Below are 7,531 nucleotides of genomic sequence, written 5' to 3'. Positions count from 1 at the left end.
ACTCATCAGCATACTAAGATCTTAAAGGAACATCACTCCTAAAGGTAATTATACAATATGGGATACTCTGAGGATATGAAAGGTGCTATACAAATGCAAGTCCTTCCTTCCTTCCTTTCCCCTCTAAAAAAAAATGACTTGGTGCCAGCCTGAATGGCCGCTCTCTGGCATTGTGTTGTTTTGCCTCAGTTCCTGGGCTTGGACTATCAGCCAGCTCAGAGTAGTTGATTTCCTGCCCTCCCACAACTGGGGCGAGCAGCACCAGGTTGCCCACTTGGCTGCCCAAGTGTGCCAATGGCATGTAAATGAAGAACCCAGGCCTCAAATGGCAGCAACGGATAAGCAGTGGGCATGTTGCGTTATCCACCTGATGTTAAAATTGGCCCTCAGAAGTTTGCAGCATTTGTAGATGGCGAGGCCAATTTTCTGATTGCACAGTTCCAGTGGGAATCCTCATCATAGGTTCATACGAGGAGATTGTGAGCTGTGTTTCATGATTTACCATCCATTAAAATCTACCATTTGTGCATCCACCATCCACGTCATTTTATTTACTGGGAAGGCAAACTATGTTACAAATGAAATTAAATCACAGAATGATACAGTACAGAATGTGTCCACCCAGTCCATTGTGCCTGTGCTGACACTTTGAATGATTATACAATTATGGAATATGGAATAAAACAAAACAATATTCAGGTATCCACCTTCACCAATCAACTCCAGCCTCCAGCATCAGTACTCGGATCATGTGCTGCTGTTGACTTTAGGGGCAGGATTTTCATGGACAAATTGTGTGTGTGGGGGGTGGTTGTGCAGGATCCAAGGCAGGTGGGAACGCAATTTTCTGACGCCAACTGTCATGCCAATTTCTTGACGCCATTCCGACGGTTAGCAATTTTGCAGAGGAGGGGGGAACACGGGCCCCGCCAACTGGCCGGATTCGAAGCAATCACCAGTTCAGGCTGTTAATGATCTTGTTGTCAGCTCGTTAAATGGGAATGCACAGGATCCGCGCTAGACCTGGAACAGTCTGGAAAAAGGCAGCAACATCATTACATTTTCTCCAGAGCTAGGAAACGCAGGAATTTAGTTATCATTGTAGTAAGACAGGTGTCACATAGAAAGAAACAATTTGCATTTATATAATGCCTTTCACGACCTCAGGATTTCCCAAATGTTTTACAGCCATTGAAGTACTTTTGAAGTGTGGTCAAATGTAGAGAACATGGCAACCAATTTGTGCACAGCAAGATCCCACAAAGAGCAATGAGATAAATGACCAGATAAGCTGGGTTTTTTTAATGTTGGTTCGGGGATAAATATTGGTCAGGACACCCTGGAGGATTTCCATTCTCTTCTTCAAAATAGTGCCATGGGATCTTTTACATCTGCCTGAGAGGGCAGACGGGACACCTCTCATCCTCATCCCCCTCTGACAGTGCAGCATTCCCTCAATACTGCACTGAAGTGTGAGCCTGCATTATGTACTCAAGTCTCAGAAGCAGGACTTGAACCCAAGACTTTCTGACCCAAAGATGAGAGAGCTACCCCAAGCTGAGGCTGACACCTTCCGAGTATAAGACATAACATCGCAGCTCAACTGTCAATTCACATACAAAGTGGTTAAGCAGCAACACCTGTCATTCTTACTGTGTGGCAGATCCACAATAATATCCTGTAGTGTTACCATGATATGTAGGATGTATTATTTGCAAAGTTACCCACCTGTATTGCAAGCAGCCACCTGTGCAATCTAACCAATAAAGGTACATTTCCATGCTATTAAGCCTGTGATTTATAAATATATATACATATGGATGTGTGCTTAATGATATTTATCTTCTCTTTGGATTTGTTGATTTTGTACAAAGGTCCACATGAGCTCGAGCTGCTGCCAGAGCCTCTATCCCCTGAGAATGAGATACGCAGATCAGAGACAGGCAGAGGAGATTTCTTTTTGTAATGAGTTGTAAGAATCTCAAAGAGTGGTGGAAGCAAACTTAATAGTAACTTTCATAAGAGAATTGAATATGTAGTTGAAAAGGAATATAATTGCAGAGCCATTGGGAAGAGTGTGGGAATGAGCCTAATTGGTTAGCTCTTTCAAGGAGCCAGCACAGTCATGATGGATCAAATGACCTCATTCTGTGCTGAAAGATTCTATGAAATATGACAGAGATAGTTAGAGAGTGCTGCAGTAGTTATGGGTGGGTGAAGAGGTAGAATTGGATAGCATTAGCTTAGCTGATCCCAGCCTAAGGCTGGCTGGTAGATGACAAATCAGAGAAGTCTTAAGATGAAGCAGAGACATGGGATGGAAAGCTGTTTGAGGAGATACAGTGATTGCATTGGGACAAGTCAGAGTGGAACAGCAAGGCAGTGGGTGCCACAGAGGTGAATGGAGGAGACAATATTGTAGGAGATCAGTCAAATTTAGAATAACTATAGTTCTTAATTTCATCCACTAGTCCTGGCAAGCAGGTGAAGCATGATTTGCATGTATTTGTTCCCCACTGTATATTTATTCATTAAAAATTCTGCAAGGAATGCTGAGTCATTTGTCTAGATTTTACTCCATTCTACACCACTGTACACTTAAATTCACCCACAAACACTGTGGACAATATAGCTTATTATCTACTGAGGTGTGGTCCGATCACATGAGTGCACACCTTGAAGTCACAAAAAGCAACTGTCAAACATACGGCTATGATACATGCCTGGTGACAGATCGCAGCAAAAAGCCGCCGGGGGACAGAATGGAATGTAAACCAATTACTTTTTTGATGTTCCATGTATCAAAAAGACTTCTATTAATAAAGGCAGCAGAACAAAATAGTCTGAACAACTTGTCCTTGGCAGCCACTCAAAAAATGCCAGGTGTTTAGCACATTCTTTGAGGATTAACAAATGTAATATGCATGCCAATAGGTAGAAAATGTTCCTAACCTTTGGTGCAACCTGATCGCAGAGCGTTTCTGCCTGTATGATGATGCTCTTTGAAAGGCTGGTTGTCATTCATCATCCAAACTCTATAATTTTGTCTAGTTTCTTTGGCAGTTTTCTCGGTCTACCTATTCACTCCTTTATGGTTTCTGGTTCCACTCGAACCAGCCAGCCATTGGTACCTTGCTGCAGTGGCCATTATTGATGTAAGACTGTCAGCAGGATATTTGATTACAGGGGTGGTGGGGGTGGGTGTGAGCGAGAGGGGGCATGACCTCCAGGTCTGAGCCTGTCCTCACCTGACGTTTACATTTGAACTTTTGTCAGTGGAGAGTAACTGAAGCAAAAAAAGCCTAACCAATTTTCCCCTCTCTAATCTCAGGCCAATTATTACTGCCCCATCCGAGATCAATTAACTCAGGACAACGAGCAATCTGACCTGAGGCCTGCCTGGTCGGTGTGGCTCAGCCTCTGGGTAAATATACTGAGCTATCAAAGCAAACTTTATATTTGACTTCCATCACATGCAGCTAGAAAGACAAAGCAGGATGGCTAAACTGAAATTATAACTAATCTGCTATTATTGTACATTTATTAAAAAAGGGAAGAGCAAATAAACCAGCAAGGTAGAAAGTAAATAAAAACAAGAAATACTCAGCAGGTCTGGCAGCATCTGTGGAGAGAGAAGCAGAGTTAATGTTTCAGGTCAGTGACCTTTCATCAGAACTAGCAAAGGTTAGAAATGTAATAGGTTTCAAGCAAATAAAGCAGGGATGGGGCAAGAGATAACAAAAGGGAAGGTGTTGATAGGACAATGTCACAGAGAATAACTGACCAGAAGGTCATGGAGCAAAGGCAAACGGTATGTTAATGGTGTGCTGAAAGACAACGTGTTAGTGTAGAGAGGGTGTTAATTGACAGAAAAATGAACAGCCCTGGTCCAAAACACAAACATAAAAAAAAAGTGGGCAGGCAAATGGTTAAAAAAAAAATGATGAAACAAACTACAATAAAATAAACAAATAAAAAAGAAAAAATAACTAAAAATAAAAAGGAGGCCCGTCATGCTCTGAAAATATTGAACTCAATGTTCAGTCTGGTAGGCTGTAGCGTGCATAATCGGTAAATGAGATGCTGTTCCTCGAGCTTGCGTGATGTTCACTGGAACACTGCAGCAAGCCCCCGCCCCGAACTGGAAAGCTTTATCAACTTGCTTCCAATTTCCACCCTTCTCTCACCTTTACATGGTCCATCTCCGACACTTGCCTTCCCTTCCCTTCCTTGACTTCTCTGTCTCCATCTCTGGGGATAGGCTGTTTACTAATATTCAGTACAAGCCCACCGACTCCCACAGCCACCTCGACTACACTTCTTCACACCCTGCTTCCTGTAAGGACTTCATTCCATTCTCCCAGTTTCTCCATCTCTGACGCATCTGCTCTGATGATGCAACCTTCCACGACAGTGCTTCTGATATGACTTCCTTTTTCCTCAACCGAGGATTACCCCGCACTGCGGTTGACAGGGCCCTCAACCTTGTCCGGCCCATTTCCCACACCTCTACCCTCACCCCTTCCCCTCCCTCCCAGAACTGCGACAGGGTTCCCCTTGTTCTCACTTTCCACTCCACCAGCCTCCACATCCAAAGGATCATCCTCCGCCATTTCCGCCACGTCCAGTGTGATGCCACTACCAAAGGCATCTTCCCCTCCCCTCCCCTATCAGCATTCCGAAGGGATCATCCCCTCCGCGACACACTCGTCCACTCCTCCACTACCCCCAACACCTCGTCCCCTTCCCACGTCCCCTTCCCACGCAAACGCAGGCGGTGTAATACCTGCCCTTTTACCTCCTCTCTCCTCACTATCCAAGGCCCCAAACATTCCTTTCAGGTGAAGCAGCGATTTACTTGTACTTCTTGCAATTTAGTATATTATTCGCTGCTCACAATGTGGTCTCCTCTACACTGGGAAGACCAAACGCAGATTGGGTGACTGCTTTGCGGAACACCTCCGCTCAGTCCGAAAAGATGACCCCGAGGTTCCGGTTGCTTGCCATTTCAACACCCACCCCCCCACACCCCACCCCCCTCTTTCATGCCCACATATCTGTCCTGGACTTGCTGCAGTGTTCTAGTGAACATCAACGCAAGCTCGAGGAACACCATCTCATTTACTGATTAGGCACAATACAGCCTTGTGGACTGAACATTGAGTTTAATCATTTCAGAGCATGTCGGGCCCCCCTTTTTATTTTTGCTTATTTTTTCTTTTTTATTTGTTTATTTTGTTTTAGTTTGTTTCATCATTCTTTTTTTTTTACCATGAACCTGCCCACTTTTTCTTCATGTTTGTGCTTTGGGCCAGGGCTGTTCTTTTTCAGTCAGTTAACACCCTCTCTGCACTAACGCTTTGTCTTTCAGCACATCATTTACATACCGTTTGCCTTTGCTTTATGACCTTCTGGTCAGTTATCCTCTGTGACATTGTCCTATCAACACCTTCCCTTTTGTTATCTCTTGCCCCACCCCCTATTTATCTGCTTAAAACCTATTACATTTCTAACCTTTGCTAGTTCTGATGAAAGGCCACTGACCTGAAATGTTAACTCTGCTTCTCTCTCCACAGATGCTGCCAGACCTGCTGAGTATTTCCAGCAATTCTTGTTTTTATTTCAGATTTCCAGCATCTGCAGTATTTTGCTTTTAATTAAGGGGAGAAAGTAAATAGATTGGAAGATATTTGGGCCCAATTTACATTCTTTTGAACAAAAAGAGGAATTTGCATTTCTACAATATCTTATCCGTCCCAAAGCACTTTACACCAAAAGGTTACATTTGAGCTGCAATCCCATAGGAAAAGTGACAGGCAATTTATTCACAGTAGGGTTCCAGAAAACAAATTAAGGAATGACCAGATAATCTCCTTTCCTGGAGGGGAATGTTGATTAGGCACTTAGGGTGGAATCTTCCTGGTCCCGCAGGAGCCGGATTAGAGGTCACACCGGGAGGAATTTCTGAGATATAAGCATCGGGCCAGCGGGCTGACATGTTTGCATCTCCGGCCAATCTTCCTGGAGGCAGTTCCTTGCTGGCAGAGGCTACCCACCCAGCAGCAGCAGGTAGCCAATCTGCTTAATTATCTGCCCATTAAGCAAGTTGGTGGCGGATGCGCCCCCCCACCCCCTCCATCCCACTGAGGGCCAAACCTAGCAGGTGCCTGGAGGCGCTTGCCCATGGCTGGCCTGGAGGGCCTATCAGGCCTCCTACACTCACCACCCACCCCCACACTCACCCGAGCTGCAGCCATCAGCGGGCCACAGATGCAGCTGCCGGCCATCCTGTGGAGAGGTTTCCCCTCCCCTGCTGTGGCCTAGCAGCTGTGGCCATCATTTATTTTATTCAATGGAATACCTTTTCAGAGGGTGCCTCAAGTTGGAGGTGCCCTCGTGTTACCCCTCCGACAGTGGCAAGCCGGACTCTGACAGTGGGATTACTGTCCTTCCAAGGCTGCAGGTTCTCTGATTGGACCTGCAGCCTCAGGGATCTTTAATTGGATGGAAGACATGCAGGCAGCCTCCTGCCACATCCATTTGTGAATGGTGGTGGACAATTAAACAACTGACAGGAGGAGGAGACTCCACAAATCTCCCCATCCTCAATGGTGGGGAGCCCAGTTCACCAATATAAAAGACAATGCTGAAGCAGTTGCATCCATCTTCAGTCAGAAGTGCCAAGTGGATGATCCATCTCGGCCTCCTCTGAGGTCTCCAGCATCACAGATGCCAGTCTCCAGCCAATTCGATTCACCCCATGTGATATCAAGAAACGACTGAAGGCACTGGATACAGCAAAGGTTATGGGCCCTGACAACATTCTGGCTGTAGTACTGAAGATCTGTGCTCCAGAACTAGCCACGCCCCAGCCAAGCTGTTCCAGTACAGCTACAACACTGGCATCCACCTGACAATGTGGAAAATTGCCCAGGTATGTCCTGTGCACAAAAAGCAGGACAAATCCAATCCGACCAATTACCGTCCCATCAATCTACTCTCAGTCATCAGTAAAGTGATGAAAAGTGTCATCAACAGTGCCTTCAAGCGCCACTTAAACAGCAACAAACTGCTCACTGACGCTCAGTTTGGGTTCCAGCAGGGCCACAAGAACGCAAGAACACAAGAAATAGGAGCAGAAGTAGACCAGATTCTCTGCGAGACCAAAAATCTATCTATCCCAGCCTTAGGGATAGGTGGGGATGTAGTAGGAATATGGGATTAGTGTAGGATTAGTATAAATGGGTGGTTGATGGTTGGCACAGACTCGGTGGGCCGAAGGGCCTGTTTCAGTGCTGTATCTCTAAACTAAACTAAACTAAACTAAACTTAAATATATTCAATGATGGAGCATCCACAACCCTCTGGGGTAGAGAATTCCAAAGATTCACAACCCTTTGAGTGAAGTAATTTCTCCTCATCTCAGTCCTGAATGACTGGCCCTTTATCTGGAGACTGTGTCACCGTGTTCTAGATTCCCTGAACAGTGGGAACAATCTCTCAGCTTTTATCCTATCAAACCCTTTCAGAA

The 7,531-nt window shown here is 45.3% G+C and overlaps 1 long non-coding RNA gene across 2 annotated transcripts in view; it reads right to left on the bottom strand.

Annotated features, from left to right (window-relative positions):
- Positions 1-521: 521 nt before the first annotated feature.
- LOC137373019 (uncharacterized) overlaps positions 522-7,531 on the bottom strand; it is a 241,285-nt gene continuing 234,275 nt past the window's right edge. For both annotated transcript variants that reach the window (XR_010975554.1, XR_010975555.1), the window contains one exon: positions 522-1,033. This is a non-coding gene — a long non-coding RNA (uncharacterized lncRNA). The remainder of the gene's footprint in view (positions 1,034-7,531) is intronic.

This window comes from Heterodontus francisci, chromosome 8 (assembly GCF_036365525.1).
Source record: "Heterodontus francisci isolate sHetFra1 chromosome 8, sHetFra1.hap1, whole genome shotgun sequence".
NCBI lineage: Eukaryota > Metazoa > Chordata > Chondrichthyes > Heterodontiformes > Heterodontidae > Heterodontus > Heterodontus francisci.
Note: the sequence above shows the minus strand (reverse complement) of the source record. Positions and strands in the feature narration are given on the sequence as shown.